Below are 16,961 nucleotides of genomic sequence, written 5' to 3'. Positions count from 1 at the left end.
ATTGTTTTTTGCCTGAATCCAGGCTGACACGCTGCTTTTGGGGCAGGAGCTGATTATTGTTCCCCCATTTTTCGATTTTCCTGCCTACCCAAGCTCTTTGTCAATACAAATATTCCTTCAAGGAGTGAACGTGGGGTTTGGACTCAGAGGTCACCTCTGCTCTGACCCAGCAGCACCCAGACCCTGCTTGGGAAGGATGTTGTGCAGGGATGCAGGAGGGCAGGCAGTCCCCAAAGCCCAAATCATCCAAGAAAAGCTGGAGCCTTACTCCAGGATAACTTGAAGCAGCCAACGTTAGCCCAAAGCCCATTTTCCCCCATCCTGATGAGCCCACGGTCCAGAGACTCGTCCTTGCCGTGGTTTTCCTTGGCATCTCAGTGCCGTTGGAGTCAGCTCTGATTTTCAGGCTTCCTTCCATGCCACTGCAGAAAGGCACCGCGGGGCAGAGCCGGCCTGGGAAATAATTGGGCAGCCGGCGTAGAAAATGAGCAACGGGGGGAAGAAGGAGCAGGAATAATCCTGATTTTCCTGCTCGTCCATCAGCGTCCGGCTCGCTCCGCGCGTTTCCCACGGCAGCGCTGGGATTGAGCATCCCAGGTATGGAAGTGGGAGAGGATGTGCTCGTGCTGGGGCACGGGGAGGGGGTGTCATGGGTGTCCTAAATGCTGCCAGCAGTTATCCTGTGAGGAAAAGCTCCTGGGGTCTTCTGGAGAGGCTGTTCAGTGCGAGAGGTCACTAATTCCCACCTTTTTTGGCAAAGACAGCTTTCCTGCTCTATCCATGATGGAAGCATCTAGGAAATCCTTCAGCAGCATGCATGGCTTCAAACAGGAGAGCAGGGAATTTGGGGTCTCATCCTCATCCCTCTGCTGTGGAGCCACCTGCCAGTGTTCCCCAATCTGCCAGGGTGCAAAAACCTCTGGCAGCTCCCAGCTGTTCCAAAGGGAATAAAGGGCAGTGGAGCCCATGGGAGCAGAGGGAGGTGGGCTTGGGATGGATTTCCCCAGCCATGTGGATCCTGGGCTTTTTGTCAGGAGGTTGCAGCTGGGCTGGGTGGTGTGATCCAGGGTATCCTGATGTCCCTTGTGCTCTCCCACAGGACAAGGAGGTGACCACCACGCTCCAGCCTCACGGTGAGACTCCAGCCAGCACCACCAACACTGACCACAGGTAGGTCCCGTTGTCCCACACCAGCCAGTGACCCTTCCTGGGATAACTGATCCAGGTGGGACTCAAATGGATCCGTGCCAGCATCCCTTGGCCAAAGCATTGCTCCTCCAGGGCTTTTCTCTGCCTGTGCTGCTGCTGGAAGGGAAGTTGAGTGGGAGGATGGAATTTTCTGGATGCTCCAGGGTTCTTGTAGGAGTTCTGCTGTGCCCATCAGCTCCACGAGGCTGAGAGCAGCTGGCTCAGGGGCCGGGCTGTGCCTGCCTTGCTGGGAGCTGTATTTGGGTCAGCCACATCGACTGGATGTGCAACTGTGCCATCCCTGGAGAGCGTGGGACGCCGATCCATAACCACGGCCGGCATGGCACGCACGGCCCGGCATCCTCACCCTGCTCCCGGCTCATCCCTGCTCCCAGCCTCCAAAACTCAGGAATCCAGTACAGGCTCGGCTTTTTCCACCAGCAGCAGCTGTGACTCCGCTTGTCCCGGACACGGCTGCAGCCCTGTAAATAACCAGAAGCCATCTGCAATTCCCATTGTGCCGTGGCAACTGCTACAGCCACCGGAACAACCGGATGTTTGTGGAATCGGGGATGCATCCCCCTCCTGATGCCTGATTCCTCTCTGTCCGGCCACAAAAAGGAGGGAGAACAGGATGTTTTTCTGGATTTTACTTTCCCCATCTCTGGAGATGCAAGGAGGGGATAAAAAGAAGGGAGGCAGGAAAGCAAAATTCCAGTATCCAGGTGGAGCTGGGAAAATATAGATATATATTCCTCAATTTCCAGAGGGTTTATTTTATTGAAGCCATGTGGGAATAAAACCCCTGGGAGCTGGGGCCAGTGGGCACAGGGAAGGTGCCCAAGCCATCAGTCCAGCATTAATTTGAAGATACTCCCTGAAGGGTCAGGGGTTGCTGCTCCTGTTTCTATCAAGTCTTGATGGAAAACAAAGTGTCTGTGTGGTGGGCATTGAACTTTAGGGATGGCCTGGCTCCCTAATGTGGAGTCAGCATGGAGGTGATGGAAAAACCTCAGAAAGCCAAGAGGAATGCTCCAGAGTCACCACCAATGTGCTGACCTGGATATGCTGGGTATGGGATGAGAAAATAGAGGAGATTCATGATTTTTCCTGTCTGGAAGTGCAGGATACGTGAGCTGCATCCCTTGCTTTGAACGTGGCTGCAATCCTGTGGTGCCTCCTGGATGTGGGGGTGTGATGAGGGAGAAAACAGCACCCCGGTTTGGGTGGAGAGGGGAAAGTGGTGCCACAGCCCGGAGCAGAGAGGGATAATCTCCCTCCCTGGCAGGGTGTCCGTGGGTGAGTGCCTGTCAGGCTGTGCCCCTGAGCAGGGAGGGAGATCTCACACGTTCCATCCATCCCTGATCTGACTGCTCGTTCCTGCTGCAGCCTGACCCACGGTTATCCCAGCCTCCCACCTGGGAACCTCCTCCAGGGGCTGCCTGCCCTCCCAGCCCCTGCCAGCATCCCCAGGAGCAGCCTGGCTCCATCACAGCAGCGTTTCTATGTTTAATTTGCCTTTTTATACCTTCTTTTTTAATACATAATATTTTGTTCACCCTCCCTGCCTTCCCATGCACAGATGCTGCTGCTCCTTGGGGTCATCCCTCTGCAGCTTTGCCCCACAACTGTGGTGGCATCTCTAGGATCTTTACTGGGTTTTTTTTTTCTGATCCCCTTTGTCCTATAGGGAAGACTTTTCACTGGTGTTCTTGCAGCAGCTGCTGGTGTTTCCAAAAGCAGGCAGGATCTTCCCTTGTGCACTCTCACCACTGTGGCTGCCACGGATGTGCTGCCTCTCTGGGCCTTGGGTACCTCTGAGAATATTTTGGCTCTGTTTTTGCACCACTTTCCCATTTAAGAGTTGTGTTTATCAGTGAAGTCTCCCTGCTGAGTCTCCCCTTGTGCACCCCATCCTCCAGCCCTGACCATGTTCCCTGCACTTCCCAGAGCAGCTGTGGCTGCCCCTGGATCCCTGGAGTGTCCAAGGCCAGGCTGGATGGGGCTTGGGACACCCTGGGATGGTGGCAGTTGTCCCTGCCCATGGCAGGGGGTGCAGCTGGGTGAGCTTTAAGGTCACTTCCAAGCCAAACCATTCTGGGATTCTAAGATTTCTCCAGCTCCTCAGTGTGCTCTTCCCCTGGAAGCAGCATCCAGCTGCAAACCCCTGCAGGGATCCCAACAAAATCCCCCTGGGAGCATCCCTCTCTTTTATCAGTGAGCTGCGAATTCACATTCCCACCCCAACCCTCCCATCCCCTTTGTGACCCCGATTTATTTCACCCAAGATCCCATTTCCTCCCTCTCCTGCAAGAACCTCACCCTGGGATCCAAAACAAAGCCTCCCATCGATGGGACGAAGCCTTTTAGGCTCTCCCTGAGGAGCAGAAGCTTCTCCCTGTGCCACCACCCGCAGGAGCCGTGGCTCGGGGGGGGGGGACAATGGTGCCATTGAGCGGGGACAGTGACACGCTGCCGTATTGTGCCTGGCAGAGAGATGCCCGGGAATAATCGCCTCCTCCTTGGCTTTGTTGCAGGGCTGTGCTGGTGCTGCCGCAGGGCTTCTCCCCAGCCGGGGCTCCGGTTATGCGGTGAAGAGCTGCAGCTCCACGGGCACCTTTTTTCCTGGCTGTGAAAGGTAGGGCTCCATCGTCACCAGGGTGGGGCTCTCCGGGGAGGGGCTGTGGATTTGGGAGCAGAGAGATGTTCCTCGCCCCAGGAGGCCGTGTCACTGTTCCATTGATCCCTGTACTATGTCGCATATTTGTTATATTTTATATATTACATGTATAAAGGCAGCATTGAGAGACGTGAAAATTATAATTTCTTCCTAAGAAGAAATTACAATATTATAAATAAAATTTTTAATTATATATAATTTATATTTATAAAATTATAAAGATAATGTTTTTCATTGAAGATTTGCATAAGATACAGAAATCCAACCCTGCTTGGGATCTGGACAATCCCTTGAAATTTGGATCCAGGATTTTGCTTGGAACTGTTTTATACAAGGCTGGATGAGATTTTGCTCTGTGTTTGATACAGAGCAGTGGTGAGGTTTTTTAGGAGCATCTTTCAGGTTGTTTTGGAGCTGTGTGATTACAAAAGGGATCTCCCCACACATTTTCTGGTTGAGGGTGTTTTCCTTGCCCAAAATTCCTTGAAATCCTTGGATTTGGGCTGAACTTTGGGCTCGTGACTGTGTCAAGGGCGGCAGCATCAAGTGCTGTGGTGATGCCTCTCTCCTCCCTCATCCTCCTCCACCCCTGGAGCACCCTAGGAGCTGATTTCCTCTGGAAAACTCCTTCTGGGAACACACAACCCCTGCACAGTCAGCCAGGCTGCTCCCAGCTTGTTCCTCCCCTGAAGCAGCTGGAGAGCAGAAACACACTTGAGAAATTAAATTTGAGGATGAGAACTTGGCTGCCCCATCCCCAGCTGCTCTGAGGAGCAAGGACATCTCTCAAAATTTCCTTCAAACCAGGAAAAACAAGTTATTGTGAGGAGTTTCACATGGTGGGAGCTGCTTAAGACATGCTGAGGGTCATGTATGTTTAAGAGATGAAGAGCCACCAAATTTTAAAGGTTTAGGGCTTTCCTCATGCCAAATTCGTTTAGTTTGGGGGTTTTCTTTAATTGCAGCCAGTAAAACCTCACTGATTTGGACTCCTGGAAGCCAAATCTCCCCTTACAACACGGAGCCTTTAAGGAAAACATCAATTTTTGTGAGGTCAGCCATAAAATCATGCGGGCTGGCAATGGGAAGGAACAGAGGATGATGTGCCAAAGGTTGTGGCCTCTGCATGGGGCAATTATTGAACCCCTGCTTGTGGGTTTGAGTCGGGGGCAACATCCCTCCCCCTGCAGCAGAGATGGGCACAGGGGAAAAAATCCCTCTGGCAGAGGGCAGGAGGGGCTGGGGCAGGAGGAAAAAGTCCCTCTGTCCCATTCCAGCTGTTTTCCCTTCCAGCTGTTCTCCACAGAGCAGGGAGATGATTCCAGCTGTTCACCCTGCCCTGCAAAACTGCGTTGGGAAGGGAGAGCGGGGACGAAGGGGGGCTGGGACAGGAGCCTCTGGTCAACCTAAAGCATTAAAATACAAAATTTCAGCAACAGGCACTGCTTTGGGCGTAAAAATTGGTGGGGGGGGGAAATTATTTTTGGTGGTGCTGCAGTGTTTCACTGTAGCTGCAAGGACAGCGAGAGTTTGTAGCCAACTTTCCACCAGATTTGGAGCAGAAAGGAAAAGAAATCCCAAACAAGAAGGAAACATTTCTTATCCTGCTGCAGCACCTCCGCTTCCCCCTCCCTCTCCTGCTCCAAGGAGCTCTTTTTGCTATTTTTAGCCCTAAACCCTTTGACTATTTAAATTCTTTGATTTTTTTTTTTTTTTTTTTTTTTTCCATAAGCACCACTCTTGGCTCTGGAGTTATTCCTCTCACTCTCTTTTTTATGGCACCTTTCATGCGTGCTGAGAAGGAAAATCAAAAAAAAAATAAAGGGAAGCCAAAGGAATCCTTGCTGTCCCAGGGAACGCTGGGGTTGCAGATCCAGAGGAGTTTTCCCGCTCCACGTCAGAGCGCGGCTTTGGCTGGGTGGGAGGGAGGAGAGCGGCGCCGGACAGGGATCCAGGAATCCAGGGATCCAGGAATCCAGGGATCCACAGCTGGCCAGGATGGGACAATTCCAGAAAGGACTGATCCCAGCGCTTCTCTGTATGTTACTTTGGTGTTTGTTTTGTTTTGTTCTCCCTCCTCCTCGTGCTGATGTTTTGCTGGTGGTTTTTAGCTTGGCTGGCTCCCAGCACTTCGCAGATCCCCTCCCTGTGCTGCAGCCCCCCTCTGCTCCCTCCCTGCTCTTCATTTTCTGCCCTTTCCCCGTTATTGGGGTGGGAAACTCGTTTGCTGAGGCTGAATGTTCGTGTGGTGCCTTTCCTGCCGGGGTAAGAGGCACAACATCCCTATTTGGCATCAGTTTGTGCACACTTTGCTGGCATAAATCATCCCCCGGCACGCAGGGCACTGCAAAGCCGTGTCCAGTGAGTTTGGGATTAAACCAGCTGTGGTTTGGGTTTTTCCTCACAGAAAAAGGAAGGAATTGTTCCCTGTGAGGTGGGGAGGGCCTGGCACAGGGTACCCAGAGCAGCTGTGGCTGCCCCTGGATCCCTGGAAGTGCCCAAAGCCAGGTTGGGGTTTGGAGCAGCCTGGGATAGTGGATATTCCTCCCTGCCATGGCAGGGGTGGAATGAGGTGATCCTTAAGGTCTCATCCAACCCAATCCATTCTGGGATTCTGTGAAATGCCTCTGTGCTCTGGGACCTCCTGGCCAGTCCCTATCCCAAACCTCCTCTTACCTCAGACCACCCGAGCTGGGGGGAGGAACACCAGGATCTGATTTTCCTGCTGATCCTGTGTTGCATTCCCGAGGTTTCTGCAAATTTTGGGATCTGCATCCTCCTGGCTTTGGGATCATCAGTTTAGATCCCCCTGCTCTTGCATGATGAGCTGGGCTTTGAGGCCAGCACCCACCAGGGCCCAGCCCAGCAGCAGCTGTGGATTTGCAGCTGGTGTCTCTCATCCATGAGAAGTTTATCTTCCATCTAAGGTGCTTTTGGCTTGCTTTCAAAATATGATCCAAGGCTGTGAGCACACTTTTCACCTTCACATCCCAAACACCTTGCAAAGACTGTGTTCCCCTCCTGTGCAGCTGGGGAAACTGAGGCAGGGGAAGCTCGTAGCTCGGCAGCATCACCACCAGTGGGAGCTGAAGCTGCTCCTTGGTGGCTTCATCTTCTTGGCCAACCTTCCTTGAGAGAAAACTCTCCTTTAGTTCCCAAACACCCAGGATGCTTCACTGGGGTGGGATCTCCAACTGGGAACCCTCAAGGTCCTGAGATGAACCTCATGTGGAGATGCTGTTGCATTTCCACAGCTTTTAATGGTCCCATCCTTTAAAATCCTAAAGATCTTCCCCGTGGCTGATGGGTGACCCTGAGTTATGTCCCTTCTGCCTCCAGATCTCTGCAGTTTTAGTTGCAACCAGTGTTTGTCCAAAGGATTTCTTGGAGAAGGGGGGGCTGGAAGGAGCTTTGACCCCTCCTTGTTCATGAGGTGGCCTGGGAGGGCACTCCTGTCTCCATCTCCTCCCATCCCTTCCCATCTATCCCAAGCACAGGAGCTTGGATTAATGAATTTATTTAAGCTCTGCTTGATGGCAAGCAAACATTCCCATAGCTCCAAAGGGAAACAGAATCCCTTAAATCCTGGGAGGCCACAGGCACCTTCTCCTTTCACCCAGATTTCCTTGGAATGCCACAGGAGGGCAACCTGCCCTGTGTCCAAAGCTTCCTTAGAAAGTCAGAGGGAGGAAATCCCAGCAGAACCCAGCTCCAGACAATGGGAACGGAAAAAGGGCCGTGAGGCAGATGGGGAATCTGCAGCTTGTGCTCCTGCAAGCTGGGAGAGCCATTTCCAAGACAATCCTTGGGTCTTGTCCAAGACCAAAACACCAGGAGGGGTTTTTTGTGTTTCCATAAGAAACCCCCTCCTTCCCCAGCAATCTGAGATGGTGTGCACCATATTCCTGAATGATCCCCGTGCTGGGGAGAGCTTTCTTCTCCTGTAATTTATGGCCTGGTTGGAGTTCTTCCACCCAGTGTTCATCCCAGCATCCCAAGGGTCAGTTTTAAGGCTGAACAGCTCCCTTTGACCTGGTCTGTCCCTTGGAGATTGTGGTGGCAATGAAAATCCACGTGGTTTCTAATCCTTGCTGCCAGGAGAAGGGAAAATAAAGGTTTTTTTGTGGGATTTCTGCATGTCACTGTTGCAACCAGGGACTGTAGCAGTAGAAGACATGGAAAATGATTAGGAAAGGAGGAGCCCCATCATCCTATAAATTAATTAAGGTACATGAGATTGAATTTTGCTGGAGAAATTTATCTCCCTGCTTTCTCCCATTTGTTGGTGCTGTGGGTTGTCCCACTGTTCCCTCAGAAGGTGAGGATCCCATGTGCCACCCTCAGGTGTCCTGAGCTGTCCCCAAGGAAGGAAGTGACTCTATAAATGGGACAAGCCAAGCCCTCAAGCAGGTCGGAATTGCTCCTCTAAGAGCTGCACACATTCTCTTTGCCATTTGACCCTTTGCTCCCTCTCCATCCTCTGGGGAGGGTTCCACCTTTTCCTGGCTACTGGTGGGGGTGTTGGAAATGCTGAGTGAGGGTGATCACAGGACAGCAGAGGCTGAAGGTCCCTCAGGAGCTGTGGGTGCCACCAGCTCCCTACGTCACTGTTGGTCAGGGAGGCTTTTATTTCCTATCCAGCTGAAATTCTGGCTGCATCTTGTCCTTGCACGGCGTGTTTTTGGGATGTCTGTGAGGACCCCCAACAGAGCAGCACTCTTCTCCCCCCACAAACTCAGTGCCATCCCCATCACCCTGATCGTTAATGACACTCCACAGCCCTGTCCCCACTCCTCATCCCCAGGAGATGCCACCACCAGCCGGGACCTGTCAGCACCGGGGGGTGCCAGGGTGGCACCAGCTGCTCCTCAGGTGGTGGTGAGGTCACAAGACCCTGTTTTCTGAGGGGTTTACACCCAGCATCCCCATTGCCCCAGAGATGAGGTCTGTTTCGGCAGACCGAGGATTGAGGGAGCTCAGTACCTCCTGAGGCTGTGTTTTTGCTTTGAATTGTTATTTCTGACCCCTTTTTAACACCCTCCTAAAGTGGCCCAGAGCCATGCAAGCCTGCTTTCAAACACAGGCCGGGGGCCAGCGAGGCAGCCAGCCCCTGATGGCACCACCATCATTTCGGATGGAAATGGGCAAAATCCCAGGAAAACAGCCCAGAAATGGGGCTCTTCCCCCAGCAGGGTGAGGCATCACTTCCAGCCCAGCCCCGAGCATCTTTGGGTGCTTCCATCCCTTCTCTGTCACCCTCTGACTCAAGGCAGAGCTAATCCCCCTCTCCACCCCAAATTGTGTTCCCTGCCGGTTCCAGCCCCAGAGAACACCCGCCGTGCATCCGGAAGCCTCTGCTTCAGAAATCTGAAGCCTCTTCAAACATGAACCCAAGCCAAATTCCTCCAGGCACGTTTTTATTATTATTTTTTTTTCTTTTTTTCCTGCCGGTGACAATGGATTTGCTCAGGGCCCTGCCCAGCCCTTTCCTCTGCGCTGCCAGACAGAAATAGTTAACCAGGTTGGCTAAGAAATGAAATGTCCTCGTTTCCTCCGGGGAGGAGCCGCGGTGCGAGAGCAGACGATGTCTCCCTGACCCGGTGGCCCTGTGCGAGCACTGCCCGGGGCCCGGGGCTTTTCTGGAGCTCGTCACAGAGCTTTTCTGGCTCTCCGCCGGTGATCCCTGCTCTGGGAGCACCTCCTGGCTCCGGGACATGGGAGCCGGCTCCGCGCTTTCCAGTCAAAACGCATCAGGCTGATAATAAAAAGCGGTGCTGGAGAAGAGGGGAGGAGAGAGAGAGAGAGAAAAGATGATGCCACGGGCGTTGCAAAGCAATCCCTGCTTTGTGGATACAGGGATTGTTTGATCCTATCGTTTGATAGCGCAGCTCCTCCTGGGAGCTGTGGTTGGATCCCCCAGGAAAGGGGAGACCACCAGGGCCAGGACCCTGAGCTGACCTCAGTGCCCAGAGTGTCAGGGACACCCCGGGCTGCTTTGGGCAGGTGTTTAGGGTCATCCCAGATGCCACAACCCATTATTTGTGCCGGGGAGAGCCGCCGGCTCCAGGGATGCTCCGGCTGCCGGAGCAGCAGCGCTCGGGAGGAGCCGCTCGCCGCTCCTGCAGCCTCCTCTCCGAGGGCATCCGGAGGAAAGCTGCCTCTCACGGGGCTTTGCTGCATGCTTGGCTTGGCTTGGTGGGAGGTGGTCGCTCTCGGGCTCGCAGAATGCCCGGACAAAGCATTTTCCCTGCTGCGGGGCCGCAGGGAGACGGGTGAGATCAGCCGCAGCTTCAGCGCCTGCCTGGATGGAGGCAGAGGTTTGCAGGGGATGGAGGCTGGCCTGGTGGAGCAGGAGACACCCCTGGCCGGGCATGGAGACCTGTCCGGCATCCCGGTGTGAGTGGAGAGGTGAGGAGCTCCAGCCGGGATCCCGGAGCCGGGAGAGGGACCGCGTGCCGCCGGGATTTTGGGAGAAGGGAGGACTTCTGTGCCCTCTCTTTCGGCCTGGGGGATAACCTGGGACTGGTCTTTCTGTGGGTGGGACCCACAAAATGAGCAGGGCTGGGGCTTGGTCCCTGCCTGGGGCTGCTCCAGACCTGCCCCGCTCGGCTCTCGGGGCTGTTTCTGCCTGGAGATGAGGGAAAACTCAGCGGGCAAATGCGGGGTTGGATCTCCTGGGAAAACACGAGAGGGATGCGGCCAGCTCAGCGGAGCAGCTTTCTGCAAGGAATTCTGTGTATAAGGGCAAAGACATGCGAGGTTTTGTGTGCTGGCCAGGACACGTGTGGGCGTGGAGCTCCTTTATTTATTCCTCCATCAGCGGAGCTCTCCCGGAGATCCCGAGGAGGGAGGGAGGATGAGGAGGAAGCTCAGCTCCGGGCAGCTGCTTTCTCGCAAGCTTTCGCCTCTCTTGTCTGCCTGCCCTCCCGGATCTCGTGGCTGCAGAGCCTCCTGGCAGCCCACGGCACTTTTTTTTTAGCCATTCCGGAGAATTTGAACATTTCTAGTGAGGGCGAGCTCTGATTTATAGGGAGTGTTTTTATGGTGTTTATGTTGGCAAGCTGGAGTTTAGGTACGGTTTGAAATGTTCTCTGAAGCCTTTTATCGCCGGAGCTGAAAAACAACAGAGCCGCTGATGAAAAGTCCTGCCTAATTGGGGAGGGGTTGATTTAGGGCTGGGGCTGCCAAATGCCTGGCTCCCGCTTGGCTCCGAGGGGCTGCTGCTGCCTGCAGTCCCCGTGGGGAAGGAGAGACGATTTCATCCATCAGCAGGGTGGGATCCATCCAGGTTGATCCATTTTGCCAGCGAAGGTCACATCTGGCACTGAGAGGGACAGATCGCCGTGCCTCGGGCTCCTGTCCCTGCTCACCGCCTGAGAGAACAAGACAAACAGCAGATGCAAGAGACTCCAGCTTGGGAAGGAAAGCAGCTGCCTAAATGTGTTGGGGTTTTTTTTTTATTTTATAACCCAGACCACACTCAGATGTGGGGCAACACCTTGTGCTGGTACTGGAAACACAGCTCATTCCCACCCTGTGTCTTTGTAGGATCTCAGTGTCCCAGCTGAGGTTTTAGTGAATTCAGTGCCTTGGTGAGATCCCATCAGCATCTGTGGGATTTGGAGTGATTGAACCTCACAAGCCCCTCACAAGAAAGAACCTCCTGCTCTTCATTTTCCACTGGATTATCCCTCTCCCATTAGTCCTGCAGAATTATTCTGAGTAGGAAACGTTTTCAGGTGCCAGCAATGGCTCACCTTGGAGCATAGGGAAGGAATTTATCCATCTACCATAAGAAATCTACTTTAAAATCAGCTCCTGATCCCTCCAGTCGTGTCCACCTTCCCTTCTCCAGCATCACAGGTGCTAAGGAGATGTGGGGGATCCATGGGGTGTGATCAGCACCTTGGTGTGGGATGGAGAATTCTTAAGGGCAGTTTAAAATGTAAAATAGCAGGAAAGAGTTGCAGGGGGCTATCACATCTTGGGCAGGGAGTGCTTCGGGTCTCCTGTTTCCTGCAAGCAGGTGATGAAATCTAGAGGAGTGAAGAGCTGGAAACTGAGATGAGTCCCCCTTGGACCTTGGCAGGTCACAGAATCCCAGAATGGTTTGGGTTGTGAGGGCCCTTGTTGTTCCAGCCCCCTGCCATGGCAGGGACACCTCCCACTGTCCCAGGCTGCTCCAAACCCTGTCCAACCTGGCCTTGGACACTTCCAGGGATGGAGCAGCCACAGCTGCTCTGGGCAACCTTTGCTCAAGGTGGGTTGACCACCCCAGTTTAGACAATGCAATCCCACCCAAGTGCCTTAAACCAGTCTTGGAGGATGCCACAGCAATTTTATCCTTTGGAGGAGACCATGGCGCAAGGTCCTGCCTCCACATCACCCCACAGTTGCTCCATAGCCCTGCAACCCTTCTCCCAGAAACATCCACTGGGACTCCCCAGCCAGGCAAAAGGGCACTTTATTCCAGGCCAGTTGTTTGGGAAAGGTCCTGGCTGGCATGAGGCACCTCAGTAGATGTGTCCTGCTGGATGGATCCTAATAAGAAAGGAGGGAAAGAAAGGCACAGCATTACAAGCACATCTACGTGCCTCTAGTCCAGTCACACACACAGGAAAATTTAAGGAATTTGGTTCAAAGTGTTTTAGTGAAGCAGAGAACCTTCTGTTTTAAGAGATTTCTGATATCTCTCAGCCTGCACTGAACCAGACAGACTCTAAAAGAGAAAAAAACCAAAAATACACAAAACCAACAAATCCCCCACTTCTGCTACTGGCAGTAAAATTTTGGCTGACACATGTGAGCCTCTATTAACCCATGGCCCTGTGAACGTGCTGCTCAGGGACAAACCTTTCAGTAGGAGAGTCCATCCTGCTGTTATTCTTTGTAATGGGAAGCTTCCAAAAAATCAGCCAAAACAAATATTTGGAGGAAAGGCAGGGGCTGCCTGGAGGGAGAGACTTCGGTAGGAATGCTCCTGCCACTGGGCAGGAGGTGACATCATCCACATTCCTTCGCTGAGGAATGCGGGATTTGGTCTTCCCTGCCGGTAATTGCTTTTCAAAAACAGATCTGCCCAGGGAAGCAGATTTCACCCAGCCCCTTCCATTGCATGGCAGAGAGGCTGAATGTTCCCAAATCCCCTTCTTGTCCCTGGCTTAACGGGGACGTTGTATGGACAGGCAGGGTAAAATTTGTGATCTCCCAAACTGCAAGTGAAAGCATCCAAAATTCCTGAAGTGGGAGCTGGACAGAAATCTGAGCAGGGAGAGCTGGTGGGGCAGCAAGGACTTCTTGGGGCTGGCCAGGATGGGGCAGGTGATGGGCTGAGGGTGTGTGTGTGGACATCTGTGCTGGGCAGACTTTGCTGAGAGCTGCAGGAGGAGCCTGTGGTGACCTCCATGGTGACCTCCGTGCTGACCCCCTTTCTCAATCCTGTGCAGCCCAGTGACCACATCAGGCGTTTTTGAATGTAGAACTTCAGTGATGACTGGAGAGTCATTGTAGATCCCTTCCAATTTAGATGTTCTCTGATTCTGCCTATGGCTGGAACAGGTGCTGATGTGCATCCTGACCAACCAGCTGACACCTGGCTTGATCCAGAGCAGGGATTGTCCCCCTGTGCTGGCACTGCTGGGACACCTTGAATTCTGTGTCCATGTTTGGGCTCCTCATGATGAGAGGGACGTTGAGGGACAGGAATATATCCAGGGAAGGGAACAGAGCTGGGAAGGGGCTGGAGAATTCCTGAGGGAGCTGGGAAAGGGGCTCAGCCTGGAGAAAAGGAGGCTCAGGGGGAATTTCTGGCTCTGCACAACTCCCTGCCAGGAGGGGACAGCCAGGGGGTCGGGCTCTGTTCCCAGGGAACAGGAACAGGAGGAGAGGGAACGGCCTCAATTAGCACCAGGTGAGTGCTAGATTGGAAATTAGGGAAAATTTCATCCCTGAAAGGCTGGTCAGGCATTGGAAGGGGCTGCCCAGGGCAGTTCCCATCCCTGGAAGTGTTCAAATACACATTGATGTGGCACCTGGGGACTTGGTTTGAGGGGAACACGGCAGTGCTGGGTTGATGGTTGGACTTGATGATCTTAGAGCTCATTTCCAACCTTAATGACACTTAATGATGCAGCCTGGTAGGGCTAACACAGCAAGGCCACCCCTCCACGAGAATTTCGGCTTCTCCTTTGGGTTGAACATCCCACATCCCCTCTCCGGTCCCTTGAGCTCGCAGCCCTCCTCCCCTGGCTCTGCAGTGGCTCCACAAACACCTCTGGAAATGGATGTCATCGGCACTTCCAGCAGCAGCAGAGGGGTCAGTTCCTGTGGGATGGAGGCTGCTGGCGTCATTTCAATAGGTGGAACTAGGTGTAGTTCAGCTGCCCCAACACGAGTCCAACGGGGTGATTTAGTGCCTGGAAAGGCCCGAAATATTTTGCTCTCAGTGCCTGACAGAGGATGGCTGGCAGGAAAAGAGCGCGCCGCGCTCCAAGGCAGGGCAGGTTTTGCTGGTTCTCTAATTTTCCGCCAGGGTTTGGAAATTCTTGGCAATTAAATGGAGAGCAGAAAAGAAGCCTTTGGCCAAAGGAGAGATCCCACTTGGTCAGCGGGATTTTTGGAAAGGGTGGAGTGAGGAGCTCTGAGTGGGCAGCAGCAGGACAAGGGCTGGGTGTGCTCTGCTGAGGTTGCTGGGATGTGCTGTCAGCTGTGCCAGGAGAAGGCCTGATCACTTTTGGGATCAGCAGCACGAGTGAAAACAGTGGGGATGGACATAAAGGGGTCTGGGGTCATGGCAGGGTGATGATATAGAATTTTGCACACCTCCATGAAGGAGGTAATGATGCAGCTGGTTTGGATCAGGTCTCACATGGGACAGGGTGACAATGCATGGGAGAAACCTTCTGTGGGACATCCTGGGCTTGGTTTGGAAATTGTCCCTTCCCTCATCCTATCTCTGCCACCCTCCATCCCAGGCTGTGTCTGGTCCAGGTTTGCAGGACTCTCACAGCTCAAGAGAAGACAAAACCATCCCCTTGTTCCCATATTTCCCTTGTTCTCTTTGGGAGAGGGGGAAATCACAGAATCCCTTGGTGTGGGTTGGAAGGGACGTTAAAGATCATCTGGCTCCCAAAAGGAGAATGCAGGCACCAATCCCATTACCTCTCACATGGTGAGCGAGCACTCCACCACCAGAGCTAATCCCCGAGGGGTGGAATCAGGAATAAAGGGTATGGAATAGGGATCTCCTGCTCATTTCTGCCTGGAGTCAGCCTAGAGGCAGCACAGAGCTGGCCAAGCAGCACTGACACGAGCTCCAGGGGATTCAAGTGGAGGTCCCAAGGCTTTGAGGTCAGTAGAGACCAAAAAACAACCAGGAAAAAAGATGTAGATCTGCTTGTAAATGAAACAAGGAAGCTCAGAGGCTCTGTATTTATCGCAGCTCAGTGAATCAGGTGCCACCAGTCTGGTGTGGGACTGCTCCTCTGGCTCCAGGCCCCCCAGCAGGACATGATTTGGGGATTTGGTTCATGTCAAGTTGTTTAAGTTTCTCAGAAACACAGATGGTGGTGTGGTTTCTTAATTATTTCTGTCTGGACGATGACTTACAGAGGAAGGGAGGGGAAGAATCAGAGACGGAAAGAGTGAATTTTCAAGAGCCTCCCACCACTTCATCTTCTTTCCTCAGCTTCTGGTAATGGCCAGGGCCAGTGATTGCAGCTTTTCACTCTGGAAAATTCTCAGGGGTTTCCTGGAGTATTGAAATGTGGTGGGCTGGGTGCCCAGCCAGTGACCACCACAGCAAAGAAGATGGACCTCAGCTGAGCAGCAACAAACTGAGGCATGTCCCAAAAGCTGCCTGGAGGTCAGAGACTCTGGTCTGGCATTTTTAAGGTCTATTTATCACTAAGTGAAGGAGAATCAGGCTTTTTTCCCCCTTAAATACCCTCTTTCCACAGCATTTTCTGTGCTGTTTGCCTCTTCAGACTTAGCAGAGGACGATGAACCGGCCCTGGGCTGGCACAAAGTGTGGAAGAAATGTGAGCACCAGACAGGGAGCCTGGGAAGGGGCTTGCTGCACATCGTGGAGGGATTTTAGTATTATTGTGAATTAAACCATGACTGCAACATCCTCTGTGTCCCATTCCCAGCCTCACAGTGAAGTTTCAGGCATCCCTGCCTGGGATCCAGACAAGTTCACCAGGGGTACCTGCACTGGCTGCAGGAGCTCTCCTCTTCCCAGCGTTTGGTGTTTGAGGGTTTGGTGTGAGCAGGGCAGGGCTCACCTGAGCTGTTAATTTCTCTAGCAAAACCTGCACCCTCTGGCCTGGGGCTCCCTTGGGAAGATCTCTGCATTCAGGACCAGCCTGAAAATGAAGAACCTTCATCTCACTGCCCCCTTTTCTCAGGCTGTGGATCAGCCCTGAGCACTGGAGCACTGCTGGCTCAGGCCCACAGCCATGAGCTGCAGTTTCCCCTGTGTAACAGACATGGAAGGGCTGTGCACCTCCTCCTCCTCCTCCTCCTCCTCCTCCTCCTCCATCTTCCTGCCCTCCCCTTCCGCCTCAACGCGCTCATTCATGAAAAATTCCCAGTTGGATGGACGTGGGGAGAGGAATTGATGTTGGCGCGTTTTTTTCCCGCGCGTCAGCCAAGGGAGGTCGTAGGCTCAGAGGGATTTAATCTTTGTTTTCACAGCTGGATTCCAAATTATCCTTTCTTCTCTCCAGCTTTTTATTGCTGCTCATTCCCCAGAGCAACCTGTTGGGAAGCAGAGTGTGAGCTCAGGTGGAGCACAACCTGCTGTGGCTGCCCGAGGGGCAGCGAGTGGTGCTGTCCCCCCAGGACTGGCGGCCTCCCCAGGGGTGCCCAGGACAGGATGAGGAGCAAAAAACAAAAGCACAACGAGTTCCACCTCAACATGAGGAAAATCTTCTTCCCAGAACTCTGGAACTGCTGCCCAGGGAGGGCGTGGAGTCTCCCTCTCTGGAGACATCCCAAACCCACCTGGATGAGTTCCTGTGTCACCTGCTCCAGGTGACCCTGCCTTGTCAGGGGGTTGGACTGGGTCATCTCCAGCGATCCCTTCCAACCA

General features: G+C 53.3%; 1 protein-coding gene across 3 annotated transcripts in view; it reads left to right on the top strand.

The window, feature by feature from the left end:
- The first annotated feature begins 3,722 nt into the window (after positions 1-3,722).
- Positions 3,723-16,961, top strand: part of GJC2 (gap junction protein gamma 2) — a 33,585-nt gene continuing 20,346 nt past the window's right edge. The window contains exon 1 of one of the 3 annotated variants that reach the window (XM_088060618.1): positions 3,723-3,826. The gene's annotated coding sequence lies outside the window, so the exon portion shown is untranslated. Of the gene's footprint in view, positions 3,827-5,777; positions 5,907-15,136; positions 15,218-16,961 lie in introns of those variants that run through there. The other 2 variants (XM_014256780.2, XM_014256781.2) reach the window with 2 other exon arrangements.

The sequence above is a fragment of the Pseudopodoces humilis genome, chromosome 1, assembly GCF_049639895.1.
Source record: "Pseudopodoces humilis isolate 2021_Gansu_Grassland_sample_001 chromosome 1, ASM4963989v1, whole genome shotgun sequence".
NCBI classification, from domain to species: Eukaryota; Metazoa; Chordata; class Aves; order Passeriformes; family Paridae; genus Pseudopodoces; species Pseudopodoces humilis.
This window is presented reverse-complemented; position numbering and strand designations above follow the sequence as displayed.